The following is a 12551-nucleotide window of genomic DNA, read 5'->3' as shown; positions in this document are numbered from 1 at the left end:
GAATTGATTGATAATTTCCTACATGTAAAACTAATAAATCTTAATTAGAATTGGCTAGAAAATATATAAAATCACCAAAATTATAGAAATTAAAGGAAAGGGTGTCCTCGTGTTGCACCCCTTTTTCAATGCCATCGGTGCTAGAATTGTCAAGATTGAAGCTAGATCTACTATAATAGATCACTCAGCGGCGTATTAGTAATTTAGTTTTATCAAAGAGTTGTGATTAGGGAGCTAACTAATGTGATTTACACGGAGATGAGATGGAGGAGATGGAAGCTCTAGGAAATTCGGAGGTGCCTAGGGAATCGGTCTTCCTGCGTTTGAAGCCTCCAGGGTGCCTACCAATGGGGATAAATCTTATGCGGGAGTAGTGGGGAGTTCGTTGTTGCCTGAGATCGATTCCCTCCCTTCTCCTATACAAGCGGGTAAGTTTCGCAGGATTGTAATCCCGCAACAGGAATACGAGCTGCAATGAAATCAGTTCCGTTTTTCATTGATTGGGCGAGCTAATTTTCGCATCACTACCATGGATGAATTGTGAGAGCTAGCTAGGGGTGCTTGGAAATTGTCTCAAGGGGTGATCTTACATTCATTGGGGAAAGGGTTTATCATCTTTCAGTTTCATAGTGAGGCAGATATGATTGAGGTGTGGTGCAGAGGTTTTTGAAATGTTGGAAAGCAATACATTCGTTTTCAACAATGGAGGCAGGATTTTAATATCCACTCTCCTCAACCAGCAGGTAAGTTGGTGTGGGTTCATTTCCCTGATTTACCTCTTGAGTATTGGCATGAGAAAGTGCTTCTTTTTATAGCAAAATCTGTTAGGAGACCTGTTTCTCTTGATAGACGAACTCGTCTTGGTTCTATTGGTCATTATGCTCGAATTTTGGTTGAATTGGAGGTCGATGCTATTCGAGTGAATGTGGTTCAGATTGAGCGCCTTGAACTAGAAACTCTTCGAGTTTTTAGTTTTCTTCAGAAGGTAATTTTTGAGGATGATATTCTGCGGTGCTCACGGTGTAATCGAGAAGGCCACCTGGGTCTTCATTGTAGGTTTGCTTCAAACGATTCTGTGGATGGTTTGTAGGTTCAACCCTCTATCGTTCCTGTGGAAAACCTCCAAATAGATAATCCTATTGTGGATGGGATTCCTACTGACGGTGTGAGAGTGCAGATTCCAAGCTCACTCCAACATCAGATTCGTGTGGCTCTAGAGGTGGCGGGTTTGGAGGACTCTATTTCATCCAATGAGGGTGCAGCAAATTCAATTTCAAATTTCAATTCAAATTTCAAATCTACAAGGTTGGTTCCCTCTGATGTGGTGATCGCGTCTAGCGAGAACTCTTCTCTTGATCTTTCTCTCTCTCAAAGTGATCCTTTTCAACTTCAAAAAATTTTAGATAAAGGCAAGAGTTCGATGTTGGTTGGTAATCTTTCAAAGAACGTAGTTACCTCTGTTGGTCCCACGACTAACCAACTTCCACCTAATTCGGCCACTAAGGATATTGGCTCTTTTGAACGGTTTGAAAAGCTTCATGAGAGGCCTTGTGGGGCCCTGCTGAATTTGGTTAGAGTGGAAGACTCTTCTGCGGAACAGAATTCGGTTTATGTGGAAGATTTTTCTACGCAACAAAATTCGATTAAATTGGAAGAAACTGCATTGCACGTGAACTCTAGTTTGGAGCTTCAAGTGGGGTCATGCGGGGCCCAACAGAATTTGAATAATTTTGAAGTAGCTTCTTTGGCCGTGGGCTCTAGTTTTGAAATTCAAAATTCATTAGATGCGGCAAAGTGTTTTAATTCAATTGGTAAACTTCCTTTGGGGAGTTCACTAGTGGGACCTACAGATAAGCTCGAAAGTGGTTCGGCCACTCCTTTTGAATTTCAAAAAGTGCTTGTTGCAGGTAAGAGTTCTATGCAAATTGGAAACCCTTCTTTGGAGTGTTCATTGGTGGGACCTGAAGTTGCAAATATTATTGGAAGTTCTGCCATTGAAGGAACTACGGAGGATGATTTGGACTATTGTGGGGCCAATCAAAATTCGGCCAGGCTGGAGAGTTCGGCCAATGATGAGACTTTGCAATTGAAAGTAGTTCTTCCACTTTCGTCTTCGTCTATATCAGTGCGGGCTGAAGGTTCTCCTTGTCGAAAACCTGGTCGTCCGAAGAAGAAGGCTCACGCAGTGAAGAAAGTAGTAACAAGTAAAAAGGTTTCTATAGCAGAGGAATTCAAGAAGGTAGGTGCAGCTTTAGCGAAAGTATCCATAGTGCATCAGAGCCTCCCATTGGGAGAGGATAGTGCTGCTATGTAACTATTGTTATGAAGCTTTTCTTAAAGATCTTGATTTGGATGCATCTAGACGTCCTACATTTCGTTTCGGTGACTTAGTTGTTGTCAATTATGAGTAGGAACCAGTGAGGAAGGGTGTATTGGGGGCAACTGTTGTTGCGGGTGAGCAAGGTAGGTACTAATTGTTGTATTTCTTTTCTTTTTCTTATTTTCGTTATAAAATGACCCTTTTAGCGGAAAAAAAGGAAAAGGTGCAACATATTCATTTTCATGTCATCTTCGGGTAAATTGATATAAAACAATTATAAACACATGGAAATATAGTAAATTAAACGTCTAAAATAATATGCATGAAATCAACTTATCAAATTAACCCCAACTTTAACATTTGCTAGTCCTCGAGCAACAGGATCAGACAAACTCTCATTTTGATTGAATATTCAATCTTAGTCAAGTTCAACCATAATTCAAAGGAATGGATAAAATAAGCTAAATAAGAGATGAGTAGATAGATCACAAAATCAAAACTTTGGTGTATAGACCTTAACCAATCAAGTGTATGCATGTTTAAGATCCCAAATTCAACCGACAACTCCCTAGTTTCAAGGTCAATTCTCATATGTCCACCCTATCATCCCTCTCTCCACTAATGAAGAGCAATCACTTATTCAAGGTCAAAAGGACTTGTGAAAGTGGAAGAAATATAGAATAGGGATAAAATAGATGAAATACATACATGGAGATGGTAACATTGAAACTAAACATATATATATATTTTTTCTTTTCTCTTCCTTTTGCAAAAAATATAGCAATTTCATATATATATGTTATTTTTTTTTCATTCTCAAAACGATAACACATCTCCCAAAAAGCAGCCCAAGACATATCCTACACCCGTAACATGGCTCTCAAATAATTATCTATCCAACCGTTGTGCTGGCCTTTGTCCCTAAGCCCCAATTGTGCAATGTTAACCCAGTGAGAATCCAAAAAGCTCACTCAGTGGCATTAACTATAGAGACCCGTAATGTAATACCCCTAGATTTTACTAAGGGTATTTTTGTCATTTACCTTATAGTATAGCCCTAATATATTATATAGTAGTATTTTATATTCCATATATATAATGTTATATATAATGTAATCTAAATTATTTGTAGCATTATTATTGCTAGTTTGTAAGAAAAATTATGAATTAAACTAAAAAGATGAAGAATTTAAAAACAAAAATGAATAAAGTAATTTATTGTTATATTTACACTTAATTTTAATAATTATGAAATCTGTTAAATAAGTATAATAAGTTAGTATAATGAATTTAATAAATTTTATTAATTTTCTTAATTAAAACAAAACTTTAAGAAGAGAAAGAGAAGAAAAGCAAAGAATGCAAACTCGAATCCGTTTTTATCAAAATAATAAAACATAAGAAGGTTAAATGCTTATTATGAAATTAATATCATGAATATACTTTAATATATATTAGAATTACTAAACTTAAATTATATGTTTCTTTATATGCTTTGTCCTTTTTTGTAGGGAGACGAGCACAGAGGAGAGTCAGAGAGAGAGAGAGAGAGAGAGAGAGAGAGAGAGAGAGAGAGGGAGGGTGAGAAAACTCACTAAAATTATTAGAAATTATAAGTTTCTTTTGATTTTGAACAGAATCCATTTCACTGTGATCGTTTGTATTAATTTGTGTTTTCTTGGACCGCTCAAAGCATTGCAATAACGTAATCTTGAATCTATCGTGAAGGCAAGTGATAATCTTGCATTATATCCACTTGTTTGAATAATTTCGTAATTGATATGTATTGCTAGTGAGAATCCTTCGTGTATATTTACTCGTTTGAATCATTGGGTTATTTGATTTTATGTTGCAAATGAAGATCCTATATGTTATCTATAGATTGAACCATTGGATTTCATCTTAATCTTGATTGCTAGTGATAATCATTATCATCTATGAAAATTGAATCATTGTATTCTATCTCTTTTTGTATATTATGACTTGCCATGAATATTGTCTTTTATAAATTTCTATGAATTTCAAGATTTGGCATTGCATTGCATATTGCATTATAAGAAGAAGACATAAACATTTCCATTTATCATGGTCCTATAGAGAATTGGATGGGTTGATAGGGCTGTGTAACGCGCGCAGGCCACGTAACGGCGTGGATCAATCTTCATCCTTTCCTATTGGGAAAATCCATGATAACACTGGAGGGATCAACATACATATCAGGGCTGTATAATGCGTGCAGGCCATGTAACGGCATGGGGTATGATGTGTTGAATCCCAAATGGAGCGATACGCATGTCAAGGCTATATAACGCGTGCAGACCATCTAACGGCATGGGGCATCGTATTGTTTCCAAAAAAGATAAATAATCATTTTGTACATTAGCATTATTGCATTATTTATTTCATTGCATTGTATTATTTTGATACATTATTTCAAACATGTCGATATCTTGCTGGATTTGATCTTGCTAAGTTTTTCAAAACTTACCCAATATTTTTCTCCAGATGGTGAATGTGTAGGACATGACTTTGAAGAATTGGGTCATGATACAGAAGAAGTCCATATTGCTGATGAACCTCATTCATATATTATTTGTTAAAGTCATAAAATATGCTTTTATCTATCTTTAAATAATTATGTAATTGGTGATGAAATGTTTTATTTGATAAATGTAATAGTCGAACCATTTATATTGGACATTTTAGAATAATGGAAATATTTCAATTTAAGAATAGACTTCCGCTGCTTAAATATTCTAAATTCTTCGAGTTTAATTTATGGCCATTATCACGGCTGGTTCGCTACCTAAGGGAAACCGATTCTTGGATAAAGTATCGACCTAACTTCCCATATTGGGAATTGGGGCATTACACGTAATTACAAGGAAGATCTACTCACAATGCTTTTAACCCTCGCCATGCTATTAACAATCCATATCACCTTCGGTCTATTCAAGGGATCACACGACTTGGGAGAGTCGCCGATGACATACTAGCATATAAACCATATACATCTCCATGAAGTGAAACATGGTATAGTAGATGTGGAACAGATTAGAAGAGATTTTTTTTTAAAAAAAAAAAATAAATAAAAATTAAATGAAAGAAGAATGGCCTCTATCATATCCCTAATGGTACACATGAATTTCGCCTCAAGAGAAAATCTTGGTGGATTCTAATATGCTGACTGAACAAGAAAAGTTGCATTCTCATTTGAAAATCCCTAAATACAATAACTCAATAGCAAGGTTTAGTGCTCAAAGGGTGGGTCACATAATCAAGGTTAAAGTGATTCACATACTCATCTGATATTTAGCAAAGTCATTATATTCAAAGAATTATAGAGGAATACAATAAAACATGAAATATTAAATAAGATTAGGGATTTACAAGCCTTCTATTTTACTCTATTAACTAGACAAGTAAACTTCAACCACTGATAAAAGGTTTTGAAATGATTTGAAAAATTCTACTTTTGTACCTAAAAAAATTTCTGTTTTGAAAAAATTTCAGCATAGTGAGTCTCATCCCATAGACATGAATCCTAGCTATCCACCCCCAACTTTAAAATGATCATTGTCCTCAATACAACAAAAAAAAATCAAAATGTCAGCACACAATGGGAAAGAAACATAATAAGATGTGAAGTAAGATGAAGGAGACTTCCCTGAAAATAGCTAGATCAATAAACACAATTCTTTGCACTGTTCTCATCCTCATCTTCTATGTCATCATCAGCATCCATCTATGCTTAAAATAGTAAATATCAAAATTTAAAATAGCAAAACCTGAGAACTCAATGCAAATTAACGAAGAGAATGCAATAATAAAAAGATATAATGCAATATAAAAACACCCTTGGGTTGCCTCCCAAGTAGTGCTTGTTTTATAGTCTTCAGCTAGACTGTCTCTGTGCATCATTTGGGATATGTCAAAGTGATATCAAACTTTGGGAAGTCTAACACTCCATCCTGGTACACCTTGAGCCGTTGTCCATTGACTTTAAAGCGTGCATTGTCTCGTTCAATTTCCACAGCGCCAGCTTGAACAACTGTGAATGGTCTTGACCACCTCGATCGAAGTTTACCTAGGAAAAGTCAAAGTCTAGAGTTGAAAAATAACACTCTTGAATTCATCAATATAATTTTGAATATTGTTTTCTTTGATTGAGTTTTTACTTCTATTCTTCATGTTTTTGATTAATTGGCCACTAATCAACTAATTTGTTAATCATAATGAACTAAGAGGGGATTTATGTGTTTAGTTCATTGGAGTACAATCCATGAATTACATGTAGGATAGAAATATACTTACATGGTTTGTGTAGTTGTTACATGGGAATCCATAGAATTTAATGATTTCTTAGTTGTCCACATAGAAATATAGTGGGTTAGCATGTACGATGATTCAACAAGAAAGTCAAGAGGTAGCAATAATCCAAGTAGTAGGGGATGTTGCACAAGTTCCACTGATGTAGGAGAATGATAAAGTCAACCAGGTCTTAGAAGGCATGTGTAGACCTTGGATGCAAGTTCAGATGTCGTATCATAAGGACTCTCATCGCCCTTGGGGTGGGGATACCATAGGAGCGATTGGAGGGGTAGCTGGAGCTAGATATGGTGGTCAGGCTAGGGCTTTGCAAAATCCGACTCAATCTAGGGTTTGTGTGATTGATATGAAATTGGGCTCTAGATTTGAGATGTTATGCTCTACAAATCCAATTGTCGAAGAGGGAGAATCCTAGTCCAAATCGGAGGTTTCAAGGGTGCCAAAAATGGGTCAACTCCTTCCAATCAAGAAGAGTCCAATAGGAGAAGGTCTCTGGGGAACACTGCACAAAAAGGTATTCTGCAACCTATGGGAACTAATAATGAGGTGACCATCTTGGGTAAGCAGACCTTGGTTTCACAAACTGTCACAGCCGCCCAGCCGGTATTCAATTACCCGAATACCCGTAGGTGTGATCCACAGCCCCAAAGATCAGGTCTCAAACAATCACTAACCATTCTACACAATAGTCCAATCATGAGCAAGAATAAATCATGTATTAATATAATTAAAGAATTAAATAAAATGTTAAGGATCTCAGAAGGATCTCAAAATAGAATCAGAGTGTGGAAGTGATGTGAAATCTAAAGTAAACAACTGAAAAGAATAAAGAAAATCAAAATATCCTAAGTGTTATTAGGAACGTATCCTTAAGTAATATACTTCTTAAATTAAAAAATCTCTGTATCGTAAACGGCATAGATCAACTCATGAGTTGAGCTAATTCTAGTAGGGAAAACCAAGATACAAACATTCTTCATCCTGAACGTCATAATCACCAAAATCTTGTACACCGTACAGATCGATCGTAGGTGTTTCGTATTCTTGGATTTCAGTAACATTTGTATCTACAACAAAGTCTAAAGCAACAAATTTCCCTAAAGGGTGAGCTCAAAAGAACTCAGCAATTAGTTCCCAAACAAATAACCAATATCACAGTTCAAATCAATACATTACATGATGCTATATGATAATGAGACAAAATGCAAGAATGCAACTATACTCTAACAGATGCTAGTCTCTAATGGCAGACACACATTAAGATAGAACACCAGCCTCCTCTGGGTAGGTCTCTTCACTCTGATCTCTCATGGGTTGGTTACCGGTCTTGGGATCCCAGGTAAGGGGTGAAGGCATCCCTCTCAAACTATCACTATGGCTGAGGTTTAAGTCATTGCTCTCTCACCACCATTGGTATGAGTATTGACGGGTGTCAGGGTTATACCTAGCCCAATGAAAGTTAACTACTCGGTCACATCAACCTAGGCTCACATACTTCCCCTCATGGATCTCACAATCTTGGTTTGGTATCCTTCCCTACAAGAGTCATTGTATCTTGCGGCATCAACCAGCTGAAACTACACTAACCCTTAACCCTATTGGTCATCCACATATAATGGATGGGAAGCTCTCATGTCCTCTCACGGGTTTGCTACCGGTCTTGAGTGCCCATAAGCACAAGTCTATTACATGCCAATGAATGACCCTTCACAACATGGTTGTATCCTTTCACGGGTTGGTTACCGATCTTGAGCTCCCACCACCCCACACTGCTATCACGGGTCGCTCAGCATCAATACCCACACCAATATGGTATGACATGATGGGGTTTCTAACCAAACTTAACTAGACTTTCTAGTTATGACATCCAATGATCGTGAAAAGCACCAAAGGGCACCATAGGATTGTGTCCCATACCACCTCCACTGATGTCCTAAGACATAAACACCCTAATGGTATTCCCCAATCCCCAATCACAACGTACATTCACATTATAAGATGGATTCAATCACATTCTCAAGTCACAAGTCAATTTTAATCCATACAATCACATGTTGATCATATATATCATTTATCATCTACATTCTGAAATTTTAGAGTTATAATAATCATTCCTAAACCCTAAACCAATAATATGTAATCATAAAAACAAGTTCCATAACAATCAAGAATGTAACAATGGTTATATGCAAGTGAACGTCCTCACCTTGCTACCGATTTGTAACCTTGTAAATTAGGTCAAAGAATATGTTCACGCTTCCCAAAAGGTCTTATTAACATGTTGGTTTAAAGTTAGAAACAACCTTGGAGGTATGATGTTTAAAAGAGAAACAAACAACCAACTTAGCAGTGGTGGGTTGGTTGGGTGGGTTGCCACAAGCACTTAGGGCAACCAGAGCAATCAACCAGCCTTCTGTGTATGGACAAATTTGGCTCAATTCGACAAAAACTTCTCGTTTGGGTTCTAAACCACTCCGAAATTTTAAAATTTCCGAAATCATATTGAAACATGATCTAACATAGTTTAGAGATTAATCAAAGTAGAAAGAATGAAAACCTAACGAATCCTATATTAGGTCTTCTCTGAAAACTAATCCTAGGATTTACGGATGAGCCAGAGTGAATGGGGATTCACTCTAAAGTAAAGAGGATAGAAGAATTATGTCATTAAAGCAAGTAGAAACCTTCAACTAGCTCTTGGCCGTAGGAGGAATCAATCAAAAGAAGAGAAATAGAATGAGAAGATGAATGCTAACCTTTAAGGAAAGCCAATCAGTGTTTGGAAACCTTGATGGATGATCTCCACACCTTCCTTCACCTTGGAGAGGGTTCTCTTGAGGAGCTCTCACATTCTATGAGGGCTTTAGAACATAATGACTCGTTTTAGCATGAAAAATCATTAAATAGGGCTTAAAAAATCACTTTTTCAAAAATAACTTTTTTCCCCCCCCCCCCCCCGAAGCTGGGTGGGTCGCCTAGGGTGACCAGGGCAGGCAACCCACCCCTGGTACTTTTCTTCCAGGAGTGAAATTGAGGCCATGAATGCCCTAGCTCAGTCTTGGATTCTTTTCTATGCTACAGAAGAGTTCTACTTGATTTTTCACAACCTTCTACATGTGTTATCACCGTATTCTTGATTCCAAGTTAAATCTTCTTCCATATTCTAACACAACTCCCAACTCAGCATCATCTCCATCTATTTCCATTGGTTCGGAAACCTATCCAATGGTCTCAACTTGGGTGGCCCACAGTTTGCCTTCTACCCACACTCCGGGTTTTGGACCTACAGTATGGATTTTTGGGTTAGGATTTTGCAGGATTTCACACAAACAATTAGAGCTTATTTTGTACCTGTTGATCTAAAGCATGCACAACACTTGGTGAAAACATGTAGAATACTATAGGAGATGGTTGTTGCGATAACCCACATGTCTTGTCTTGGTGAAAAACATGTAGAATACTATAGGAGATGGTTGTTGCGATAACCCACATGTCTCGTTGGAGGAGAGAGAGAATTGTAATCCTAATAATCTCTAGCTTATGTTGGTTGACTTAGTACTAGAGACAAAATTGGATGTGAATCAACTTGCAGTGAGGTCGGAACGTGGGAAACATCTAGATGATCTAAACATGGGAAGGGTATCAGGTTCTATAGATCCAGGTTACCCTGGAGTCTAACTCTCATGACAACGCAAGGAGTATATTGAGGATGCCTCCTAACCTTCTTGTGTTTCCCATGAAAATTTATGTTTGGAACTATAGACGAGCTGGTAGCTAAGCTTTTGCTACCTCCCTAAAAAATTACAGGAAGAAGCACAATCTGAATTGTGTGATTGTTATGGAAACCTGCATCAATGGGTACCCTAAATTTTTGTAGTGATATAGTAGGCCTATTAGGCGGTATTCGGATCCAATCGTACCCGAATACCCGTGGGGATGATACACCACAAGACCTAGGTTTAGTAACAATTCCATACAACACATGATATAACATAATTAAAAAGATAAGAATAAATCATGTTCAAATATAAAGTTATAAAATCTGAATTTTCAAAAGGTTACAATCATCCATTATCTAAAGTTAATCAAAATGGACATCAGAGTTTGAAGGAAGAATAGTTTGTTGTAGCGGAATTTAAACCAAACTGATTCCATAATGGAATCCAACCCCATAAGAATAGTCCTTGCATGGGCAAGAAGCTCCATGCAAGTCTACATCTTCTTCAGTCACTCCTTCAAGAAAGTTTGCTGGCGACAAATCCTCGACTTGGAAGGAGTCCTCACTACCTGCAGTATATTCTAATAAAAACAAATATATAAAAATGAATGAGTTTAACAAAACTTAGTGAGGTCAACTCAACATCATATCATGCAATCGTTCACAAGATTCCACACCACATATATAGCATGAATATCGATAATGTAATTAATGGTAATAATATGATATATAAATGATTATGATATTATGCTCCTAACTCTATCATGAGGTCTCTATGGTAAAAACGCATTAAGTTTGTACACCAATATCCTTTGGGCCGTCTCAGTCACTCTCCCTCAACAAGAGGTCTATTGGGTTTTTCGCAGTTGTTGGGTAAAGTCATGTCAAACCATGGTTGGGGTATAGGTCACCACTCTCTCACATTACCATTTGGTATGAGATTTGGCGTGTGTCAAGGATAATCCTAGCCCAGTACAAAGTTATACAGTCTTGTACTACATGTGGTATAAATACTTCTCTTATGTCACCAACCAACTCGGTTTAGTATCCAATATCTTTCCTCATGCCTAGTGCCTTTTTGCTTCGATACTTTCCCACCTATGAATGGAATCCTCAATGGGAGGCATCTGTTGGATCCCATTCCTTAACCCAGTGGTCATCCACATATAATGGACAGGATGCTGTCCATGTCCTCTCACAGGTTGGTTACCGGTCTTGAGCTTCCAGGAGCCATTATCTATTATATGCAACCCTACTGCTCTATGATGATAGTGGGTTTGCTTGACACTAAGGACCCAGCCACAAACATCACGGGTAACCAGCTTCAATACCCTTGCCAGAAGGGTAGTAATACTCATGAGGTTACTTAGCCAAACACTTCTAGACACCTAGCATTGATGTAACACATCTAAACCAATCCCCAACACATTCTCATATCATCATTCAAAGAATATTGAAAATGGAAGCAAACATACTTCCTTACCTTTCATTCTGTGCAAAGTCCCACACATTATCACAAGATAATAAATAATGAAGTAAGGCAAGATATCAAGAATGAAATTTAATTAACATAATTAAATATGCAAGATAAGGTTAAGTATATTCCTTGCCTTTCTAGTTAGTATAAGCTCTCAAAAGTTCCACAAAGTCACACTCACGAGTGGGTGATTTTAATCAAAATAAACCTAATCATTTAAGAAGATCAATAGACATAAATTAGAAGTCAATTGGGTTTTAATAGAGTTCCCAAAATCACCGAACAAAAGCATGTATTAATGCGTGTGTACCATATAGGGACTAGCATCCATTAGAGTATAGTTGCATTGTTGCATTCCACTTCATGATATGTTGCACTATATGATGTATTAATTAGACTGTGATATTGGTTATCTGATTGTGAACTCACTGAGTTCTTTAGAGCTCACCCTTCGGGAATTTGTTGTTTTAGAATTTGTTGTAGATCCAAATATCACAAAAATTCAATATTATAAAATATCAGTGACTGATTCGTACGGTGTACAAGATTTTGGGGACTATGACTTTCACAGTGAAGAATGTTCGTGTCTCAACTGCACATACCAGAATTAGTTCTACTCATGAGCTAATTTATACCATTCGTGATACGGAGATTTTCGAGTTTTGAAATTGTATTTTACTTAAGGACACATACGTGATGTAACACTT

This window comes from Hakea prostrata, chromosome 10 (genome assembly GCF_041222555.1).
Source record: "Hakea prostrata isolate BN-2017 chromosome 10, UWA_Hpros_2, whole genome shotgun sequence".
In the NCBI taxonomy this organism is placed as follows: domain Eukaryota; kingdom Viridiplantae; phylum Streptophyta; class Magnoliopsida; order Proteales; family Proteaceae; genus Hakea; species Hakea prostrata.
This window is presented reverse-complemented; position numbering follows the sequence as displayed.